The sequence below is a fragment of the Brachyistius frenatus genome, unplaced genomic scaffold (assembly GCF_029030835.1).
Source record: "Brachyistius frenatus isolate BFR_SWC_R1_liver_20210118 unplaced genomic scaffold, ASM2903083v1 Contig_38, whole genome shotgun sequence".
Classification (NCBI taxonomy): Eukaryota; Metazoa; Chordata; class Actinopteri; family Embiotocidae; genus Brachyistius; species Brachyistius frenatus.
In genome coordinates, this window is record NW_027210637.1 from 1,483,838 (window position 1) to 1,508,389 (window position 24,552).

A 24,552-nucleotide genomic window follows, 5' to 3' on the forward strand; every position below is an offset into this window, starting at 1 on the left:
AAACTCCTTCAAATTTAGCACAAACATTCTCTCGGAATCCAGAAATGACTCGATTGTTGGCTGTCAAAGGTCAAAGGTTAAGGTCACTGTCACCTCACAAAACACGTTCGTGGCCACTTTGGTGATTTCTATAGATCTTCTGTGCTGTCAGGTTGAAAATGTGTGGCGCATCTACAGTTTAAAATTTTGTTCGTAGCTACAACTTTGTATTTTATCAGAATCCGTTTTATTGGCCGAGCATGTGAGCACGTAGAAGGAATTTGATGATGTTTTTGTTTGTCTTAATGAATTTGCACGAGTACAGTAGACATACAGCAGATCAACAACAGCAAAGATGAACAAAGTTGCATTTCTCTTCCATTATATAACAAATGACGGATGCAAACTGCAACTCGACTGGCTTGGGCGAAGGCATACTGCAGTCGCATTCTCGTTCTGTCCGCCTTTATGCTTTCCATATGGCTGTGGTCCATACAGGCACAATAAAAACTTAACTTCAGTGCTGTTGAGTTTATTTGATACTCAGCCTCAAACCATTTGAATGAAAGCACAACCTCGGTTAATGACAGGCTGACATACTGCAGGGAGGTGAAGAGCTGGCGAGTGAATAGAATACACTGTATATTTTGTAAAAAATAAATAAATAATTCTCAGACCTTGAATACCGCCTCAATGAACGGAGCTGGGTTTTTTTTTTTTTTTTTTTTTTTGTAAAGGTGTGTGCTTACCCATGTCTGGAGCGATACGCAACACACGGGGGCAAGTAAATTAATCTTGAATGACTGTCTGTAATTGAATCACGGTGCTCGGTTCACACTGCTATCCTTCGCCAATAATGACGAATAATTGTCAAAGAGGAACTGTGTCATTAATGGGTGAAGGAAAGTGAGAGAGACGAGAGATGTGATAATGACGAACCTCGATGTGTTCCAGACAGCCAGCGAGCAGAGATCCCCCCCCCCCCCACTCCCCCGGTTCAGAAACAGAGCCATGAGTTTGAACGGTAATGGGCCTCCTGTTTGCCTGTCACTAGGAGCTGGAGAGGAAGTTGAATGAGTGGAATTAGATTGCGTTTCCCATCCCCGTCATTGTTATTTTTAGTCAAATAACACATTGCTCTTCCACTCACAAGCTGGAGCAAAAAAAAAAAAAAAAAAAAAAGCAGTTGGTTTGTAATCAATCCTTTTGGAAGGGGGGACTTTGGAAGGAGGGTGAAGGAGGTGGGGAGGAGGTGGGGAGGGGGGCTCGTTCTGTGCGCCCGCCGCTGTGCACAAAATGGAATAAATGTGACATTAGGGGCGCGGGTATCATTACCTTGATGAATTACGGAAGGTATAACGATTATGGAAATTGTCATCGACTGATCATTCGTCTCAATTTATTGCAGCTCAGTGCCACTGTGGCCCGGCAGACTGAAATGTTATCATGTCAATAGTTCTACGGGCTGTTATCAATGCTTTGCTTTGCCCTCACAATGGGCCGAGCCGCCCGCGCGCCGGTTGTGCGCCGTCCGTCGCCAAACCCCGGAGCTCACCAGCCGACCCACCTCCACCCCCCCCCGACCCCCCCCCGACCCCCGCTCGATAGTGGTGAAGGTGAAGAAAAAAAAAAACCCCACAAGCTAATTGAAAACATTGACTGGTCACTCAGTCCTGGAGCGGTCGTAGACTTGAGAAGAAGATATAAAGCTATCAATGGAGGGGTCCGTGTTGATTTCAACTTGTAACGGAATTCAATCTTAAAAACCCGCTCTCGCCATCTTGCCGCTGTCAATCCTGAATTAAAACTGCTCCGATGTCTCTCCCAGGAAATGTAATTATGTCTAAAAAGTCATAAAACCATCAGCATAAAACAGCTCGGTGCTTTTTTTTTTTTTTTTTTTAACAAGAAAAGTGAGATTTCTGATTACGTCTCCCTCTTTAACAGTTAATAATAGCCCTATGAAGTGCACGGCTCGTGGAAGAATTAAAAATCAATCGCCAAATTACAACGTCAATACGAGACTACAAATCACGCACACAGCATTAACACGTTGTTGTGGTAATTACGTCTTGGAAGACAAAGCCTTTGTAATATGGAAGTGAGTCCCAGAGAGGTCCGTGGAAAAGATATTGCTCTGCGCTCGCCATCAACAATATTGGGCCACCTCAGGGAGCTTGTTAGTGCTCTGCATGTTTGCAAGTATTATCATAACGTACCTACGGTAAAACGAGAGAGACATTTAGGGCTGTTTTACACACATGACACATCACGTTCCCCTTGTTGAGGATATATATATGAATATGATTAAACCCTTGACATTCTTAATTTGCAGAGCAGTGGTGAAATTGGTAAGCCTCCGAGACAATAAATCATTGTTATGTCAAATGTGCTCATTAGACTTCAATTTATGAAAATTGTGCAGGATATGAAGATTCGCAAAAGGTCCGGACTCAATGAAAGCCCGTGATAGAGCCCCTCTGGAGAGTTTTGTAATCGCTGCAGCAGGAATATCACCACGTAATGGAGGACATATCTCTTCATTAGCCCCGTGTTGGAGTACAGTAGCGCTCACTCAGGATATGAGGAACCTAGTGCTGTTTTCTCACACCGTCACTTTTAGCACATAAAAGTTGCATACGTTTAACCAAGTCCTCTTGGGAAAAAAAAAAAAAAAGAAAAAAAAAAGTTGTTATTGTTTTTGCCTAAAGGCAATAACCAGCTAGGGAGAGCATAATGGCGTAGTTAGCTAACATTAGATGGGAATCAGTTTTACTGGGACAGTGCGAGGATTTTGGCAGTTTTACGCTGATGCCGGGGGGAACGAGGTTTTATTACAAGATGGTCTCGTGCCTGTTTAAACATGGTTTTGTGTTGTCTAAACATTGACTTGACTCCTCTGCTGCAGCACAAATGCTTTTGGGGATTTGTTGGATGTTCAAATACGGTACAGCGCAGGCATCTGTGGCACATCTTTGGCCCACAGCTGGTAAAAATCCAGCAGAGAAGATGTGATCGTGCCATTCTTCTTCTTTTTTTTTTTTTTTTAAATAGTTGGCCGGTTGCATGGTGCTGCTGCTCATCTGTGTTGTTTTATTGTACGATAGCGTCTCCCGTTGGCCCATTGTCTCCGTCTTAAGCGAACTCGGGTCACTACACAAAAATGAAATCGTGTATTTCTTCATTTCGCAGATAACGAGGGATTACATTTTGTTCGGGTTTCTCTCCAGAGAACTTGTCATTCGTCACCATCATGTTGAACTTCAATCTTCAAATGTATTATTTTGTCTTCCTGCCAACACTGGGAGTGTGAATGTGTGCCGTAGTGCAGTTTGACAGCTGCTAGTTGTGACCACTTTTCAGCTGCATTTCCGCAACCATCTGACCAGTTTAATGAAAAGTGAAAAAAATGCCAGAGCTGAAAGAAATAAAGAAATATTCTTCTACAGCAATCTGACAAATATCAACAGCTCTCGGCACATCAGCGCTAATTAGATCATTTCTCTCGTGCGGTGCTGGTATCCGCTGGTCGTGTTTTGATAGTCGTTGGCAGGTATGTGACATTTGTGTTGTATTGTGTGTTTAACGAGAAGATGTCACGGCAGAATTGTGTCCGTAAAGTGAATAAGTAATAATAACTCATCACCATTGTGGTGGATGTGATGCCATCGGGTCATATGAACTCCTCAAAACCCTTCCAGAGAAATCACAGGAAATTTACTCGTGCAAAAACTCGTGATCATATTTGACCACATTACCGCATGTGATCGTGCACATGGAAAACATGTGGTTGTGGAACATTTTCATGATGTAATGTGTAAGCCCCCCATGTATTATATATTATATATTTCCCATGTTATCATATGTTACAACATGTGGTGTCTCAATGTGAAAAACATGGGAAACTCCTGTGTTATTTTCTGTAAGTTTATAGCAGACTTTGCGAATGGATATTAATTGTGACTGTACATTAATTGTGACTGTTTACCTGCGGCAAAAGCAATCAGAAGTTAAGGGACAAAACTGGAAAATTGGACCAAACAAAAAATAGTGTGTCCCACATAAGGTTAGTAGCACCCTCTGCCTTTTACTTATCTTAGCACTGAGCAGACCTACACTAAAGTAAAATGTGTCTACAAATGGAAATATGTCAGATAGACTGACAGTCCTTTCTTTGAAAAATAAAGACTGAAGAGTATGTTAGTAAACAGGATCCATAATTTCGTTGTCTTTGCCATAATTCTGGTAATCGCTAATTTCGGTTCTATTGTGCAATTCAGTGTCCTTGAAATATGTTATTTCATTAACATATTACTGTTAAAGATTTGAAAAATTACAGTTCACCATCTTAAATTCGTCATGTATGTTTAGTTAATAAAGGCAGAGTTAACAACCAGTCTAGTAGTGTGACATTCTCAGATATTATGGGGAAGAAGTTTTTTTGTTTGTTTTTTTTTACTTGTAATAATACCTTTTGGGAGAGCTTCTTTGTAAAACACAAAAAAAGTTAATTATAATGTTCAGCACTTTCTTGCCTCCCCAATAATTTTTTGCATAGTTCTTAACAAGACAGGACCGACTGTAAGCACACTGTAAACAGAACACTGAATCCCCAATTTTCAACCAGGGTTTCATTACAGCCACAAACCTAACAAAGGCAAGTTGTTTCTACCAAGAAGGAAAACAAACCAAAGGTGTCTTCTCAGAGAAAGTGTTCTCCAACTCCAAACCAATTAAAGAGCGGCTTCTGGTTCCGCGAGGTCTTGTTATCCCACATATTCTGAGAAGACTTTCTGCAAGTTTCTATGATATTGAAATAGGTGTGGCTCTGTGCAATTATTTAGAGAGGCTCTTGATTAGATTAAATTAGATTAGATTATATTAGATTAGTTTAGATTTGACTTTATTTGTCCCACGGTGGGGAAATTCAGGTCGAAATCAGGAATGTGTCGAGAACTCTTTGAATTGGTTGCAGGGGGCATGGACTCGCAGAGAAGCAAACACGCTTAAAAGAATCAAATGGCAGTTTTTACACAAGTAATAAACTGCAGGCGGTTATTACTGCGAAGACGATTGAGAAAAGCATCTTTCTCTGTGCAGAGAACAACAGTCGAGATACTCTAATGAACCAATCTCAGATTAGTTAGAAAGACATTTGTTTGAAATGGAGAGAAACCGATGGCCTAAAATATTTAGAGGGTCTGTTGTGATTTCCAATATCAGTATTCAGCAGTAAAGAATAGAAAAGCCACTTTTATTGACCTAAATTTAAATATTAATAATTGGTTAGCAGTATGAACATTTTGATGAGTGAATATACCATCATTAACCATATAAAACAAAATAAATCATATGAAATAGTCATTTTGAACAAGCACCAGTGGTTTGAATGGTTAAGGGTCTGTAATGGCATTCCTGTCTTTCATTTATAATCCTCTTGGTTTAGAATTAATTCACCTTTATATAAAACCTTTTATGTATAGAAATATATATTTATATTAGTAAAAGTACTATAATCTTGACAATAAATAGATAAAATACAGGAAAATGTGCTCGCGAGTTAGTTTTTAACAACAACAAAAAAGTTCAATATGTACAGAGTGTAGAAAAGGGGCCTAAAGGTGTTTTTCAATATTTTTATTTCATTGTGACTCCAAGAAATGCGATGTGATCAGACGAGCACGGCGCATTCCCTCTTTCAGTATTGGGTAGGACTCGAGTATTGGTCTTTTGAGTCTCACAATTGACTTAGAGTCAGATAAGATGGCCTCCATGCAGCTTTTAAGTAAAATGTGAGAATGAAAGTACAGGAAGCGCACGCAGTGCACATAAGGACATAAACGATCCAACCTGTAGTCAAAGGGGAGGCAACATAATGGGAGAGACACTCTGACATTCCTTTTTTTGTTGTTGAGAGTTTTAGTGTCCTTGAGGGAGAAAGGTAGCAAGTTCTTGTTTCAGTTTGGTGTAAGTTTATTGCTACAGTCTCTGCTGAGGGTCGATAACTTCCATTAAACTGGTTTGACATAAAGTTCTGTCTATTTATCATCGTCCAATGTTCATATGGCTAACTACATGTGAATTAAGGACACCAGTACATTAATTCTTGATGGGTTTTTAAGGCAGATAATGATATATGTAGCGATATAGATAGATAGATAGATAGATAGATAGATAGATAGATAGATAGATAGATAGATAGATAGATAGATAGATAGATAGATAGATAGATAGATAGATAGATAGATAGATAGATAGATAGATAGATAGATAGATAGATCGATCGATCGATCGATCGATCGATCGATCGATCGATCGATAGATAGACAGACAGACAGACAGACAGACAGACAGACCTTTGGAAATAGATAGATATATTCATATAATAGAGAGAAATTGTTAGATAGAATTATTTTTAACATAAATACATAAAATACATAAATACATAAAAACCGAGATTGTTTTGCACGTGCGTGTGTGAGTGAGAGACATAGGGAGGTTGGGAGACAGATCCATAAATATAGTCACCGAGACATCACAATTGAAAAATCAATTCATCAGTGTTCTTTGGTGGGCAAACACTGATAAAAAAATATATATAGCTGTTAATATCAGCCCATATATCTCCCTGGCAGATTTTTCATGAATGCAACCCACCAGTGATTCAATCACACGACTCACATCCGCATCTTATACTGTTTGTTTGTTTAGAATAAATAAAGAAAAAGAAGTGGTATTTAGCACAATCAGTGAATGCCACAAACAGACGATCAAGGCCACTTAATCAACAGAACAGCAGTGAGGATAGTTTGATGAGTAGAATATCAATAAATGCCATCATAGACAACAGCATCTGTTAAATATCTTAAAGTACACTCAACACTGTCTTTGTTTACGTGTGTTCGAGGACAGAATGTCAATCCTCTGACTGTTTTCTTTTCCGCTTTATGAGTGTCTCTCTTGTGTTTTCTATTTGTATACCATTCCTGCATTCTGCAAAACAAATCACTTACTTTACTCGAGTTCAAGGTTTTTCTTTTCCTCTTGATAGCATAGCATAGTTTTCTACACTAGGATTTATCGGTTTCCACATGTTTTTAAAGTGCACAATCGAAGAAGCAAGTGTGTAGGTTTTGCTGGCACGTGAGAAGTTGCAGGTTGTAAAAAGCCCAACGCCCTTTCGCCTCAACCTCCTCTTCCAAGCGGGTAAGAAAATCTACAGTGGCCTCAAACTCATGGAAAGCACAGAGCCCGTGTTTGGTTTGTCTGTTCTAGGAATTGACCGCATACCCCGATCCCCCGCAGACAGACACAAGTAGACATATAAAACATAAATAAACATACGTACAGCATAGAAATGACTAGAAATGAATATATATATATATATATATATATAAACACCTAAACAATGGTACAATTGTACCCTAGTGCAAATGGTGCTGATGAGGTTGGGCGTAGTGCAAAACGTTCAGTGATGTTGAAGTGATGTTATGTGTTGAGCAGAGTGACGGCCTGCGGATAAAAAGTGTTCTTGTTTCTGGTGGTCTTTGGCTCTGCAGAGATGGGATGGATCTGCAGAGATCCTACCTGCCCGTTTCCTGACTCCAGATGTGTAATCATAACGGCCGTTCACAATCCAATGGGTGCCACTGCTGCTTGCCGCTCGGTTCTGGGCTACCGTGGCGATGCAACATGCGAAGCTCCATGGAAGAAGACCCGCTCCCTATGTAGATAAAAAAAAAAGGGCTGATTCCAAGGTAACAAAAACAAGATCCTTAGTTTTAGGTAATCATACACAAACGAAAACAAAGTTATGAATATTTTATTCAATTTCTGCCAATAGATGACCCGAAATCCCCAAACACTGATCAATGAAAGGCCGATGCAGGACATTGTAATTCAACTCATAAGCCATAAAAGTCATTCGGCCCACTGTGAGATAACTTTTGAAGTTATTTCAGATATAGTTTTATATTTTTGCGGACAAATCGATGACCCGCTCTCAACCTGTTCTCACACCAAGGCATGAAACGCTGCCGTTTTGTCAAAGCCCGCCGGCTTCGAGGTAAAACGCACAAAGTGCCTTCGATTTAAGCGAGATAAGTGTAACGTAAGTCTAGTTACTTTATTTACTCACTTACATTTCATCTAAAAAAAAAAAAAAATAATCAGTGTTGACTTTCGCTCTTTCACACATTTGAAAACGTGTCTCCTGAGTGAAAGTCTTCTTTTATTTGACCCATCCAACCACCACCCGACTTCCTTCCTGTGTGCGCTTTATAACTCTTTATACTCCATCACCTGAAGTCCTTGTTCGAACGGCCACAGCACCGACGTCAAAGTGCACCTTGTGTATTTCTCTGTGATGTCAGTAGCTTTGAAAAAAAAAGAAGAAAAAAGAAGAAGCAGTATTTAATGCCCTGGGACCGAGAATACGCTGCAATTTTACACCAACATGTTATTTCTGGTGCACTTAAGCAGAAAAAAAAACAAATAAAACCTTTTTCCACCAGTAAATAATTACTGTTGAAATAACTGGACTGTATTTACCTCAACAAACCTCTTCAGGAACGCACCGTAGATACAAAATTCATCATTTTTATTTTTATGTTAATCATTACACATTTTGGAAAATGTTTTCCGCAGTCGGATTAGGTTTTTGAAGTCCCTGTGTTACTCTGCACACCATCTGCCAAACGTCTGCTCAAATAAAAACTGTGGAAATTGGGATGTAATGTATATGAATTTGAATGCTGCTCGTTGATGAGTAACAAGTGTGACGTCATACTGGCAGAATTTTTTTTTTTTTTTTTTAAAAAAAAGCAGCTCTGCGGTCTGTCTGTCTGTCTGTCTGTCTGTCCTGCTACTCACACCCAGAAAAAGTGTCTTTTATCTCCGGAGGCTGCCCTCTTTGCTTACCGGTAAAGCTTTTCAAATTAACTGACTGTAGTTCCCGAGGTTTTCAACCCTCTCGCTTTGATTTGCCACAGGTCTCTCGCCTTTGAGGTTGTCCATCTGTCTTCAAAATTTAGAATGGCACTGAGCCTGTTCAGTATTTCAAAAGGTGTTTCGTCCCTTTTTTTAAAAAAAATTTAAATTTTTTTTTAACAACATGCTGAAAATAATCAAAACTCCATCTTTGTCTGTGTAAAGTTTACAGAGTTGTGGGCACCAAATTTGAAAGAAATTGTGAATGCAGCTTTTTCTTTTGGGAAAAATTCCAAAGTAAAAATGTGTTTTTGTTACCCAGGAAATGCACACAAGGTAAATCCACATTGCCTCATGTTGTGATTTTGGTAGCTTTTTAAAATACTTTTCTTTTGCTTTGAAAATTGTTCGGTGAATGTCTAGTTTGTTTGGGCTTTCTACTTCCCTCTTTCGACTTTGGTGGTGTTACAGCGACCCACGACAATCAATCGACTCGTTCAGAGGCGAAAAGCCTCAGAAGAAAACCGAGGCCCTCCCACCTTGTTTCACAAATGTCCTCTGAGATTTGAACGCTTGGCGGGGAGGCATCCATCTCTGTCCTCTTCTACCGCAGGTGACTCGGAAAGATTTCGGTCCACTGAATAAGCGATTCCTTTCTATAGAAATATTTGAATTTTTTTTTAATTTTTTTTTATTTAAGTTGATATTTGCTGACATAAATTTGTATTTATGTAAATGAAGTTTGTTGCTTTTTTTTTTTTCTTTTTCTTTCTTCTTTCTTTTGCTCAGATATAAAAGAAGAAAAAAAGGTGCTTCCCTAAAATCCTTACTGTATAACAGAGGGTGAAAGCTCTTTTGTCCCTTTGGAAGGGGTTCATTTCCACATGAAAAGAGAAGTTCTGTGCAATCCCTTTATACATGTCCGTTTAGTTTGCGGAACACAATGCTACACCAACAAAAGGCACTAGCCTTTACTTTGGGGGTATAATGCACAGCACACATATAGAAAGCGCATCTGTTGTTGCTGTCGCTTTTGAACAGACATTGGACAAGAAGAGACACAACTCTGAACACATCGGGACTTGCTGTCTGACCCCTTGGGGACAAATTCCCGCATACATACTATAGGATGAGTATAGGGAGTGTATGCATAATTTGTCAATGTTGCTTCTTTATAAATGTCCACCGGTCTCTCTGTCCCCGCGGTGTACCCCATCTGTTTCCTCTGCTGATACTGTACATATGTAAAACATATGGGGTTGAAGAAAGATATGGGATTTTTATTCTTTAATGTATGCTATGCTCCTGGGCTTCACTGGTGAAGTTTCTGGTTCACGTCTTGTGCGTTCAGGCACACATCCTGCAAGCAACGAGTAGCCTCGGAAGAAAATGCAGCAAATAATAAGGTAGTGTGTCCCTAGTGTGTTCCTACGTTTGATTCTGGCGACTAATGTTGGCTTTAATCCGTGAGCACCGCGCGACAGAACGCACGAGTCGAGCGCTGCGTGTTCAAACTGATAAAACGGCATCCTGTCTGGAAGCTACTCATCTCTAACTTGTCTGCGGGTCATTTGTTTGGTATAAAGCACTTCTTTTAATTGAATCCTTACATCTCCAGCTCATTTTCGGGCGACGTTTCAAACTCCTTTAATGTTCTTTTCAATCATGTGAGACACACTGAGCTTTTAGTCTTTGAATTTGGATGTTTAAAGTGACTGGCCTCCAATAGAGGGCACAGTTGACTGCGCGGACATGCACCGCGTGTGACTGGGAGAAACTAAAGCCTCGCCGAAGGTCTCGCAGATAAAAAAAAAACAAAAACAAGAAGAAAGACAGGACGTGCGTATCAAGGATCGAAACTCAAAATGAAAATTGTTTGGTGAAATAGAGTGAGCTATTAAATTGAAGGACTGTTAATCTATCATTAACCCTCTGGTGTACCAAACTTAAAAGAACCTTCGTGTGGATGAAATGTGTGAATATGTTGCTTAGTAACTAACTTCCATGTACAGTCTCTCTGGAAAAAAAAAAAACCACCAAAAAATATGACAGAGGAGGGGAAACAAGTAGTTTGACTTGAAGTAGAGGACAGGAAGGGAGGGATATTGGCTTCAGCAGCCCTTTACGAGGATTTGTTCTCCTTTTTTATGTCCTTTCTTTCCTCCCTCTCTCTGTCTTTCCTTTTTTTTTTTTTTTTTTTTTGTGGATGTCTTTGACTGAAGATTGAATGGCAGAGTTGGAGATAGATTGTTGAGCAGTTGCCTTTCATGCAGATAATGCCATTTGATGGAGGCAAGTTTTTTGATGTGCTTCGGGCACAATAGAGGAATCAAGCGTCGAAGGGTAGGGCTGATTTTGCTTGGAGAAAAGCTGTCCTCAGTGATAACTTCATCACTGCATGTGGTCAGACGTGGGGCAAATTCGGGAAAGGGATTAAAAAAAAAAATGCCCTGTCAAGAGCTGCAGCAGTTGGCCCCCTATTGAGATGTGGGGCCTGCAGACCATAGTTTGAAGGTCTCTGATCTACCATTGTTAGTCTTTCCCAATTCTCTCTCCCTCAGAAGCAAAACGACTCAGCCTCGAAAATGCCTTTCTGGTGGGATTAGCAGGGCTGTTTCTTTTGCAATTAATGAAACTTCGCTTTTTCCGTCGGTAGGCTATATCCTCTAAATGGTATCATTTGAAGATAGTGTCTCACATGTTTGGTTTTTTTTTTTTCTTCGTGAATCACAAAGCTAATTCAAAGTAAATGTCGTGTCGGTATTTCAACCGAGGACAGAGAACGGCTGTGAGGCAAATGTACTTATCTCTGTAACAGGGGCTCACCAAGATGAAGTTAAAAAAAAAAAAAAAAAAAAAAAGAAGAAAAGTGCTGAAGAACTTCAATTCTGTCGATGCAATCGGCAGCTAAAGCCCCATAAAAGCACATCGAAAGCACATTCGTATTCTACTGAATGTTAATTTGAGAGGCAAAATAACATCTCTTCGGGTTGATAGAAGTCAAATTGTGCATATTTATTGCATATTTATGCTGCAGTTGACCTATCCCACTGCAGATAGTGAATATCTAAACATGAATCAGCCTTTGTGCTATATACTATCAAAAAAAAAAAAAAAAATTAAAAAAAAAATCAACATCTTATTCAAACTCCAAGTCGTTTTAGGCCTTCTTGTTGATCTTACAGTTCAATTAACACCTGGAATAACCCCTTAGCTGTTGTGTGAGAAATAGCACACTTAATTACATCAGTCTGCCTTTCTTCCCTTTTGTCAGTCTGAAGGTGAGAAATTGAGACTTGCGAGTTGGCCAATTATATGGCAGCACGAGCGACCATAGGTAAAGCCTAATGAACAGCATCTCAATACAAAAGAGAAGAGAGAAAGGCTGAAGGGCAAGGGGAGGAGGGGGGGGGGAACCAGGCAGGTGTGCAGAGTGGAAGCTGTGACTGAATAAACCCACCTCTGCTGTGAAATGTTGCACATGAAGAACATATATATATATATATATATATATATATATATATATATATATATTTTTTTTTTTTGGTATCACCTTTAACGAACTACAAAGTAAAACTTAGGCTATTTAATTGGATGTAGTCTCAGTAAAGATACGGTCATTTAAGGTAAACTATTCTTAAAAAGCAAAAAAAAAAAAAATAATAATAATAACAAAAAATTCAATGGAACCAATTTTGTTTACAGGTGCAGCAGTTTGCGTGTTGCTCGGCGGCTGGAGGTCATAGTTGACCCTCCTTTTTGTATTTAGGGCCTTACACCGGTGCTCATAGGCACACCGGGGGGGGGGAGGGGGGACGAGGCTGTGGAAGCGACGGGATGCGCAGTTTACCAGCTGACAAATGCATATCGGACAAAAGAGCAGCAGCAGCGGCAGCGGCGGCGGCGGCGCGGCTGGAGAGCCTCCGCAGCCTCACCGAGTGACTTTTGTCTTTTAAAAAAACAAAAAAAACAAAAATCCTCCCCCCCCAAAAAAAAAAACAACAACAACAACAACAACCCCAACCATCCTGCACAGCTGGCCTCGGCGACAGAGGGGGGTTTGGGGTGGGTGGGTGGGTGGTTGGGGGGAAGGGAAGACACAGAAGAGTGCGTTACACCTCCCGAGAAGGGGGGACTACTGCATTGTTGGAAGTACTGGCTGCGCTCAGCCACCGGGAGGACTACAGTCGGAAGATTTTTCTGAGCAGAGGCACGTTTCGCACGGAGCCGGCAGCTGAAGCGCTCCGCTTCAGACAACCACAACCTGCAGCGCAGCGTCTTCGCGCAAAAGTGTTCCTATTCCCGAGCCGTGCCAGGTCGGTTCCAGCAAGGTGTTTTGTGGGTGTGCGTGTGCGTGCGTGCGCGCGCGCGTGTGTGTGTGGTGGTGTGTGTGTGTGTGTGGGGGGGGGGGGTGGTTCCCTTGGAGGAGCGAAAGTAGTGTCTGCGAAGAATTATCACCGTGCCACATTGCACGCGCGGTTTATTGTGAGGAAGACAGCCGGCTGCGCACTCTGCCCGACTGCAAGTTTGGACTAAAAGCGCAAACCGCCGGAAGTTTATATGCGGCCGCTGTCTCGGACAGACTCGCGGGGAAGCTCCACGCAGGTCAGTGTGTTTTCAATTTGAAAAAAAAAAAAAAAAAAAAGAAAGAAAAGAAAAATAAATTGTGTCCTTTTTTTCAACCCCCTCCCCCCTCCCCCTCCTCCCCTCCTCCCACACACCCTTCGGGCTCTAAACGGATGCGGTCCGTGCAATTTACATCAATAACATAAGAATCGGTGTCCCTTGCTCGGCGTGCTGGTGTCTTAATTTTGGTGTGCACGTTTCTATTTGCAATAATCCGAGTCCTTTGGCAAGACGCGGAGCAGAAACCTGCCGGGCTCCCATCCTCTCTTCCCCATCACTACGTTGATTTAAAATGAATTGGAGGATACTTCCATTGGCACCATTTGGATTTTTTTTGTTTGTTTGTTGTTGTGCAAATATACCGCTTTTAATGAGTACTACTGAGATATACGCACTTATGAACTTGTCAGTTTTGGGTAATCCATCCTAACCTAAAGTTTAATAGTCAAAAAGATGCAGTTTGCAAAAAGTCACCTCGGTATCCTCTTATCATGTGTTCTGCTTTCAAAGATTTTGCATGGTTTTGGATCTTTGCAAAGAAATCTTTCATAACCATCTTTTTTTGCCCTTAGAGATGATAATATTAACACAATCTCCTTCCTGATCTCAATCATCTCTCACCCTGCTGTCCTCCTCCAGACCTCTGACCAAGAACTGACACAGAGAGAGGGCTTGGCTCCAAAAAAAAAAAAAAGTGGATTTATACGAACACGAAATGCTATAAAAAAAAAATATGGCTAAAAGCCTCACATGGAGTGTAAATCATCCGCAGAGATAACCCGCTCGATCCACTAATAACTCAGGTGTCAATGAGCTTTCACGTGCACACTAACCTGCACCGAATCTGTGGTTTGAGCCTGCAGGGGCGGGAGGTGGAGAAACTTCATCACAGCCTCTTATTGACTTGGAATTAGGCCTGTAGGAGTTTTGTGTTTTAGCACACTTGATTCAAAGCCTCTTGGGTCAGTCATGTGCCCGCAGAAGCCTCGACCTTTAGGTCTGTATCAGAAGGAAGAAGGAGGGTGGAGGGGGTGGGGGGGGTGTTTGCTTGACAACCAAAAGATGGATGTGCATTGTGGTGTAATATGTGCAGTTTGATTTTGTGTTTTACTTACAAGCAGCTCAACGTGAGGAGCATCGAGAAGTCAATTAAACGAAACCGTTTAGACATCAGCTGGGTGTTTTTCCTTTCACGTGTCTCAAGCCATGCAACGTAGTGACTTGTCCTCCGTGCTCTGGTATGAGCATGGGAGGGAAACGTTGATCTGATTTCACTGTGGCGTGGATCGAGCTGAACGCAATCTCCAAACGCGAGTCCGCGTGATAGCCCTGAAGGACAAGTATATCTGTCCAGCTAAATTGATTTATGGCTATTGTCCTGAGTGCTATTGAGGAACTGAGGCCATTTTCTGTTTCATATTGGATCGTCTGACGGGGACCGGAACGGAGGGAAAGTAATGCAGATGTTCAGCAGTTGAATAATGGCGGTTTAAAGACTTATTGTCCATATTTGTTAGATGTAAAGTGGCGGGTGTATTGTGGAAAAAAAAAAAAAAAAAAAAACTTGTTTTAAAGTGATATTTTCTGCGACGTTTAGCGGGCTCCGTGGGTCACGTAAGACCAAAACAGCGTGTTCAAACTACCAGAGAGACACGGTCCGTCTCGTGCCGAACTGCAAATGCATTACTGTGACACTTATTGGGCGATATTGAACATGTGGTTTTGTAGCAGGGCACTCGAAGCAGGAGCCCGGCTTGTATTATCTTCTTTCCAGGCACTGATGATAATTGAAATTGATACTCCTCCATAAAACAGAAGTATCTGTAGGACGAATGCTCTGGTGGCTGCCACGGGATCCTGACAAATGAAGTGTGTTGTGTTTACACTTTTCGGAAACCCGCTTGGAGTCGGAACAGGGCTCGGGAATATTAGGCTGTCGACATATTTTTTGCACAGCTGTACGGCGAAAAAGCAATAACCCAGTGCTGTTGTACCGTCTGTGCAATAATGTGGCAGACGATCTCGCGCTGAAACAATTAGGCTGTGACCCCCTTATTAAAGCTTTAGCCTAATGCCTTACAGCTTTAAACGTCATTGCCCTTTAAGCCAATGGCACCAATCAAAGCAGGTGACTACAATTTCTGATGCAGCGGAGAGGCAGGAAATTCACGAGGTGGTTTTTATTTTTTTATTTCATTTTTTACATTTTTTTTTTTTTTTAAACCAAGCTTGAAGCTTTAAAAATCATCTAATTAATTCAGATCTATTAGACGAACTGTGTACACAACACTGCCACTCCGTGTTCCGATCCTTAAGTAATTTCCCCTTTCATTATTCCTGTGGAGAATTTAATATTCTGTGTGATGAGAACAGCCTCCTTTAGGGATAATACCAGCTTGAACACTGGCCCTAAACAGTTTTATAGATTGTTAAGGGGCAATCAAGATGACTCCTCTCCGTCTGCAAAAATGACTCCTCTAGGTTCTGAGAGATATGGAAGGGGAGTCGATGCGCAGACCCGCGCCTATAATATCTCACCTTATTACTTGTGGATGCCGACAGTGGCTCCGGAGATGACCTTAGGAATTATAACATTTGATATGGCAAACAGCGTGGCCGAGTCGCCTGTTTCAACACATCAGAGCAAACACGTGAAGGTTAATGCAGCCTGACAAACTACCCACAGTTCCCTGGGCTCGACGGCTCGGTTCCATGTCATATTTACTTTACATAATTGCTGCACTCTAATCTGTTACTATTAACACACAGCCTCGCCTGGCTATTGTCTGCTGCGCGCTCTTTCACCTGTTTTCTCTCTCTCAGTCCATTTTCAATCTCCTCCCACGAGAGTTATAGCCAGACATCATGATAAAATAGTTGGCGTGAAAGCGAAGCATGCCGCGATGCGCCTCATGCGTTCTGTAGGTCTTTAGAATTTTTTTGTGTGTGTGAAATAAACGGGGTTAGCGAAAACCTCCGTCGACGGACAGACTCGCACGTTTGCGTTTATGACCTCGAGTCGGAGGATTAGTCGGGTTTAGCACGTCGATGTGACAACTCCGGCGAAGTTTAAAAAAAAAAAAAAGACAAAAGTTGTTTGTGGTTCATGCTGGTTGCCAAATTATTGCTGAAAGTCACCCCAGTATTTGGGAGGGAGGAGATTGCATGCTCTTGAAATGTGCTTAGAGTAGGGATATTTAGTGACAGCACTTGATGCATTACCGCTGTGGTCTTTAACTGCATTGTATACTGCATGAGAGAGAAGAAGGAAAAAAAAAAAACACTATAGAAAATCATGGTATGGATGTGAGCTGTTGTAGGACTTTATATGCTTTATGCTAAATGGATTCCCCCCTCCAATTCATAAATATGTTTTATTAAATTAAAATATGGATGTCTGGAAGAGATAAGAATACAAATGGAGTTTTCCATTAACCTAAAGATGGATTTACTTTTTTACATCTTGAATAGCTGCTCAGTTTAATGTAATGCATGCCATTGCATTCTGATTGGAAAAGAGAGAGAGAGAGAGAGAGGAGTGTTCTCAAGGGAACACACACGCATTGTACCCACCTCATGGCTGTTGTCGTCCTGACTGCATGATTTGAATGTGCCGTGCATGACACAAACCGATTGTGCATCTCATTGCGTGCTTACGTGCTAACGCATCGGCAGCCGATGTTGTGCGGAGGCGTTCGCGGACAAAACAGCCCAGCCAGTAATTGTTTGAGACGAAGTGGAAGTTCTTTGGCTGCGTACGGCTTTTTCAAAATTGGCTCTTTGGCCAAAGCAGGACGAGGTGAAAGCCACCTGCGATCAGCCACGGGACGCTCCCCCGCTGGTCCGAGCTCTGGGAGCAGCACCACTTCACACCGTCGTAACCTACAGATTAACATTTATGGCTCAGCATGCCTCGCTGGACTTTCTGGGTCAAGACCAAGTGGCGAGATTGAGGAGTTGGGCTCTGACTTTGTAACGGTACAACTCTCGCCGCATGGCTGCGGCCCGGTGGGGGGAGCCAAATGGAAATGTGTTTAGTTTGTGTCATAGGAAGAATAAAATAGAACTGCATCCTGCTCTCTGGTTGTGGAAAATTGCCCCGAGCGAATACCAGTGCGGTGTCAAAGTTCAGCTTTGGTGAAACACAGCCATTACATTCAAAAGTGATTGAATATGGTGTCAGGAATCGGTACGGGATGTTTTATGGCAAACGTTACCGTCATCGTTGTGTGTCGTCCAGCTCGCTTTAAAGCTGCACTGCGGGATTTCTGTCTTCCGCTTGTCAGCGAGATTTGCTGTCGAAATATGCTTACGTCATCAGCTCGGCGGAGACCCGTACTCTTGCATGCAGATGTAAAATGGTGGATCGTAATGGGCGTCACAGCTCCCGCAAAATGACTGCAAAAATGCCATCGGACAGAATCCGATGCGTTTTGTCCGAGAACAAATGGAAAGTCTGGAAGTGCCGCCGATTACGTTATTTTATCCCCGTTTTGCGTTACCAAAAAGGCCTGAACCAGAAGTTTGCCGCCTCGGCCGGTGAAGTCTCTGGTGCACGTGCTCTCCCCGCAGAGCATGCTCAGTATGCAGCCATCCGGCCAGTGCGGCATTGTCTCACCAGATGCCAGATTTAAACATATTCTGCGAAATACAGAGCTTTATTTGGCGGTCATATCACAAGTCGCTCGGTGAGGAGATCGGACGCTCATTTATTTGTAAAAGTGCTGCCCTATAATTTTGAAATATTGATGGAACTTAGATTTAAAAAAAAATATATATAAAACCGTTTCTTCTTCCCTCCACAGCGCTTTAAGTTGCCGAAAATTCGAATGCCAGATTTCTTTTGCCATACTCGCACAAAGAAATATTAGCTCTGGAGGAGGCTTCCCGGAATAGCTTCGACCTGCCAAGGGCCTCAGGTCTGGTCTTTTGTGGCCCCTGGACAGCCCAGTGGGAAGTTGGGCGTCAGCTATGCTTGTCGATGGAGCCGCTTGATGGCCTCAATAATTCAGTTGACGCGACCTCTGTGATGCTGAAAGCCTCAGGTCGGGGCGGGTGATGAAGAGCGATGATGGGGGAGGGCGGGGGACGAAGCGAAAGGCGCTGGTTCGTGCGGAAAGCCAGTCAGTAACACGTCCTCTGTCTTTATTGTCAGCAGGGGGAACAAGCAGAAAATATTGAATATCAGAGCATTGAAGAGTGTAAAACTGGTGCCTCAGACGCCGAGTGTAAAGGTATACAGGTCAGCAAACTTTGACTTCCAGTGGAGAGCGGTGCGCATGCTTGAGCCGGTCTAAGCCAATCGCTACAGGCCAGACTCTCCAAGTTTCTCCCCTGGAAGTAGAGAAACCAATGCAATGTGGTGAATTTTCAGATTGATGTTTCTTTTATAAGACCTGCAGTCTCTCAGTATTCTGATAGTGTGCCATCATGACCTACATACTCCTTAAAATGCTGACAACTGGAGAATAAAACCCTCCAGTTTCTTTGTGTTGTGTGGTTTATGTGGCAAAATATGCCTAAAGAGAAAACACACTCGATATATTATTCTCTGTAAAGTGTAAAAAAATCTTATTAATCGTGTAGCTCCAATTTGTCTGATTTCCTACTGTTGAAGCTCTTACTATTGACTCATTTTGTAACCGTTCTGTGTCGAAGTCTCTCTTTGGTCAGACTTGATATTTTCCAGTATTGCGTTCCCATTGCAGTATTCACCATTGAAGCTTCCCTTCATACTCTTCAGTTGTCTGCCACTATTGTACGATTCCTGGATATCCCATCTCCCCCCACCCCGCCCCGTCCCTCCTCCTGCACATGCTAAGAGGGCGGGTTAGTTTGTTGTACAATCATGTGAGGTGCATTTGAATGACACCCAATGTCAGCACTTCCAAATACCTCTCTGCATTTGAATTTCTCTCTGGTTTGTATGCTGCCCGCATTTCAAAACGTAGGTTGAGTAATGATTTTTTTTTTTTTTTCCAGCCACTCTGAGTGCTCTGTTGATGGGCTACAATAGTTCTACAGATGTCCAGATTAGGCTGTCAAGCAAGACTGATATTTGATTGAGAAATCTGTAATTAAAGGGGTGCCTGCTGTCGAAATAAATAAGACGTCTGCGCTGCTACCGTTTATTTTCTTAGCACCGTTCAAGTTCTCGGGTCCAATTTCTTTTTGTTGTGGACAGATATGGTTTGAATTCCCTTCATTCAATCACCCTGTGTGGTGTCGGGGATTGCTCTGTCGCTTCATTACAATGCAGCTGTGGTATCACTGCTATTTAATTTATATCCGTGACAATGGGTCCATCGCGGATTTATCTGTAAATTGCCACACGTTCTGTGGAGTCGAATTTGTTTTGCGCATCATGGAGTCAGTTCATTGACAGTATTAGCATTAGATGACAATTGTTGACACTGTCTTGCGCAGATTCTCAATTAAGCCGGTGTACATGAACGTGATCGTTACTTCCTTAAATCCCCTGTGTGAAATAAGGCTGCAGTGATACCAGTCTGAGAGAGAAAATGCAAACTGCGCTCCATTGAATTAAGACTGTCTGGCGTAATTGGGTGTGCGATATTGAAGGGAGAACCTATACTGATAAGAGGTGTGTTCAATACTTGTAGCCTTGGATACAGATAAACGCTGTCGTCGCCTGTGTGTATGAATTCGCTGAATAACCTGTTATTACCATTTGAGAAACAGGGAGATACTGCAGAGGAAACACTAAAAAGCCCTGCTTATTTTTTGTATATTCCAATTGTCCACACCTAGCAATTACATTTTAAAAAATGAATTTGGCTGTGCTTGCGATTTTTCCATTAAAGATTCAATGAATATATAACTCATACGAGTCACTGGTGAAGGGTTATTTGAGGGATTTGTAAACATCCCCGCTCAGCTTATTATGTTGTATCCCGAGACCGACACATGCCTTTTTTTTTTATTATTTAAGTCACACACACACACACACACACACACACACACACACACACACACACACACACACACACACACACACACACACACACACACACACACACACACACACACACACACACACACACACACACGCACGCACACAAAAAGCCAACAACAAAATGGTAAGAATTAGACGTTGACCGCTATGATTTACCAGAGACAGACAAGAAAAAATAAGAAAACCGCACACTCTTTCAGCTCAGCTCAGCTTTTCTTTTTCATATATTTCACAGTAGCTTTTGTTTGTCTTTTAAATGTGCTGCAACTACGAGGGATGAAGCTCGGAGGTCCGTGTGCGTGGAATAATCTGAAGTGGCTGTATCAAAGATTTGCATCACTTCACTCCACTTGTGAATATTCTGCGTCATACACTGAGACAGGGGACCGAACATGGAGCGGGGTTTCATCATCTCCTCATAAGTGTCTCGCTCAGTGTACTGAGCTCAGGCGTCACAGAGTATGCTAAGGATTTAGCTGCCACTGAAATGTAATTGCTGGTAAATGCTGTCATGATTACGTCCGGTCTTTTTTTAAAAAAAATTCACCTCCCCCCCCTTCTTTTTCTTTCTGGGTCTGTTTGTCTGAAACGCTTCAATGATTGCACCTTTTTAAAGATGAAGAAATTCCAAATGATAGTAATCACACACACAAAAAAAAAAAAAAACCACAACTCAATGTTACAGCGTCATGGGAAGTTGGCACTGTTTGATCAAATCCCCTTAAAGTTCACTCGGAGGAGGATCCGCTCATCAAGAGAATCGACGTTCTTGATTGTGATGCGTCTATTTATAGGCGACAGTTCTACACTTCGTGTTGCAGCGGGGGATTTAGGTACTGAACCTCGACAAAGAATGAACACAATCTGGTTCAGATGGCATCCAGCATTCACAGAGTCTGGGCATCGTGCTGCAGACAAACACTTCTGTGTCTCCAAAATCACTGGTGTCGGGGGGAAACAGGCAGCATCTGATGGAACACTGCCCTGGTTCTCCCTCTCCCCTTCTCCGAGCGCCGGGAGGCACAAAAAAAAAAAAAAAATGAAAAAAATAATAATAATAGAGAACTGAAGAGAAACTGAGAGAGGTAGAGAGGAGCGTCAAGGAGGAAAGGGAGAGAGAGACTCGACAAGATGAATTATGCAAAGCTGTCAGAGGCGGCTATTGTTGGAGGTGCTGGCTGTGTTAAAGGGAGCCAGCCCTGATCTCCACAAGCTCCATCAACCACTCTCACCACTCCCCATGGCTGAGAGCCGTCTGATCTGTGCTCCGGCAAATGGCCAACAACATGATGAGGAGGAGGAGGAGGAGGAGAGGGGGGGATGGGGGAGGGGGGGCGGGCGGGAGGGAGGAGGGGCACCGGCCGGGCCACTTGGTGACAGGTGGATTGTCTTGGAGGGACACGCAAGCAGCGACAAGTACGCTCTTTATTACCGTTATTTACCGAGGTCACCGACGGGGAGATCTGAGCTGATACGTTACGGCCGCCCTGCGGAAATATAATTACCGAACAAAGGCTTAGTGAATAGTTGCCGTTTCAGCATCCCGGTCAGCGGCGGCGACTCAACAATGCTTCGTGTGCTAAAGTCAGAAGTGTATGCCGGCTCAGTTCAAGCGGGGCTGTTTGTTTATTAGCTCGATTTAGCATAGAAGTCCTCATCAGGGCCATGACATCAAATAGAGGTCATTGTTGTTGTTTTTTTTTGTCAGTGTCAGTCACAATTTCCTGTAGCCCAAGCTATTTAAAAGGTCTAGCAAGCCAATATTTGGTTGATAAATAACTTTGAAGGCCTGTAAACTCATTTGAGTTTAAGTTTTGGTGTCCTATGAACAGTTTTGGTTATTTCACATGACATTTAAGAGCTGTATTTTTTTTTTTAACTGTGTTTTTGGGACTGGTTTGAAGTGGGCGGGGCTTATTTGGCAAAAAAAACATGACATCGTCCATACACCAATCACAATTTAGCAACATTTGAATCGGAATCCATTGACGGTTGGTTGGTTTGTTTGTTTGCTCACCGTCAGTCAAATCTGATCAAACCCCTCCATCAAATTGCTGCTGGAGGAGATTAAAGTCTTTTCAGTATCAAACTGTCACTGAAACATTACTAAAGATATACTGTGTAGTTTATCTTTGATTTATTGCTTTTAGTTTTCCCACAGTGACGTTTTTAAATTGCTTGTTTTGTTCCACCAACGATTAACAATTATGTAAACCAGAGAAAAGCAGTATAATGCTCACACTAAATAAACTTGAAGCGGAGAACAAATTGAATTTGTCCTTGAAGAATAACTTCTATGTCTACTCAAACGTGTAATTTCCTGTCAGTTCACTTATCAGTTCATCAATTAATAGTTTCAGCCTTAATCAGTAGGCCTAATCGATTTAGTGCTGCTTAGAAAGATGCTCTCTGTCTAACTCATCCTGCCGGAAGCATCTAAAAAGTATCGTTTTGGGCCTTTGATGAATAACACATTAACATCATACGCTAAGTTTAGTTCATTTTGTATGAAACACACTTGTTGGTTCCAAACATCTGCTCTACCTTTTGGTCATCCCGTCCAAGTTTCCAAGCATAAAAGACTCTCTCTCTCTCTCTCTCTCTCTCTCTCTCTCTCTCTCTCTCTCTCTCTCTCTCTCTCTCTCTCTCTCTCTCTCATCATGTGATGAATATCATACTGTATGTCAAGTAAATCTCACTTAGACCCTTGAAACCTCTCCAACTGCCCTGAAGAGCCAATTGACTTGGACACACTTCTTCACACCATATTATACAGATGGTTTATGGTTTATGCTTCAGAGAAGTGCAGAGGTGGAGGACAGTGCCGGTCGTCGGGGGGGAGGGGGGACGGAGGGACGGGGGGGTTGGGGGGGACGACGGGTGGACGGTACCCAACCGGCATGGGAGTCGTTGGGCCTCGTGTGGAGCCGCGGCGCGAAGATCGTGAACTGCCTTTCTCTCTGCCTCACTGGCCCGTGAGAGGACCTCTGTGTGACACTAATTTTGCAGTGTCGACTGTTCCACTGAGTGGTCACGGGTGACTGACTGTCCTGATTCGACTGCATGATCAAAGGTAAATGAGAATGTACAAGTAAGCGATACCAGAAAAGGAAAAAGGAAAAGAAAAGACAAAGAGAAGGGGCTTAAATTTGCTTAAGAATTCATGATCAACTTTTGTCTCCTCAAAGTTAATCAGACACATCTTCACTTTTTGGCGCTTTTGTCCCTTTTTTAAAATTTTTTTTATATATAAATTAGTGTGTGTATAGGGTAAGTAGAGGCAGATTTTTGCATAATCAAAGCAAGACAGACTAGCTTTTATTCTCTTCTGCCAGCCTGGTTCGCACTGTAGTTAAAACCTTTGAAACTTAAAGCCAGCAGAAACACAATAGAATTCCCTTAAGAGCCTCAATGACCTTTTTGTACATAATTTAAACTACCGTGAGTGTCTCCCTCGCATGCCGATAGTGTCCCCGTGTGCACCGCCAGTGTACGAGCAGGACGCTCAGATCAGCTGTGAAATACCCCCCCCCCCCAAAAAAAAAAAAAGATGGCATCTCTGGATCTGCGGGAATGTTTATATGGGGGACACGCCTGGTCACTCAAGGGCTTATAGCTGATTAGGCCACAAATTTAATTCCCCCTATAGATCAGGCTTGCGGCTCGGGGGGGGGTGGTATGAGTTGTTGCATTAGCTACTTTAAAGCCGGTGAATCTCTTTACAAGTCCGTAAAGAAGTAGGGGGAAGGGTGTCGTAATCAGGCGAGGCTTCTAGGTGTGTCTGCTTACGCTCATCCCGTGCATTAATCTGCCAGTCTGGACGGGTGTGTGTTCAATTTCCTTGAAAGCGGATGAGACGCGAGCGAGGTGTCCCATGGCATCGTTAAACACGTGTGGTGGTGGTGTGCGTGTGCGTGTGTGTGGTGGGGGTGGGGGAGGGGGTGGGGGGTGTTGAGAGTTGAGTGTCAGGGTCACAACAGAGTGTGTCACTGATTGCATCTCAGCCCATCAGGGGAACAGAACGATACCAAGCAACTCTACTC

The 24,552-nt window shown here is 42.5% G+C and overlaps 1 protein-coding gene across 12 annotated transcripts in view; it reads left to right on the forward strand.

Moving 5' to 3' along the window:
- The window catches only part of LOC138622727 (teneurin-3), a 187,834-nt gene that overhangs the window by 32,875 nt on the left and 130,407 nt on the right, over positions 1 to 24,552 (forward strand). For 6 of the 12 annotated variants that reach the window (XM_069701718.1, XM_069701726.1, XM_069701727.1 and 3 more), the window contains exon 1: positions 13,291 to 13,512. The exons of 5 other annotated variants lie outside the window; for them this stretch is intronic. The gene's annotated coding sequence lies outside the window, so the exon portion shown is untranslated. Of the gene's footprint in view, positions 1 to 13,042; positions 13,224 to 13,290; positions 13,513 to 24,552 lie in introns of those variants that run through there. One more of the 12 variants, XM_069701725.1, reaches the window with a different exon arrangement.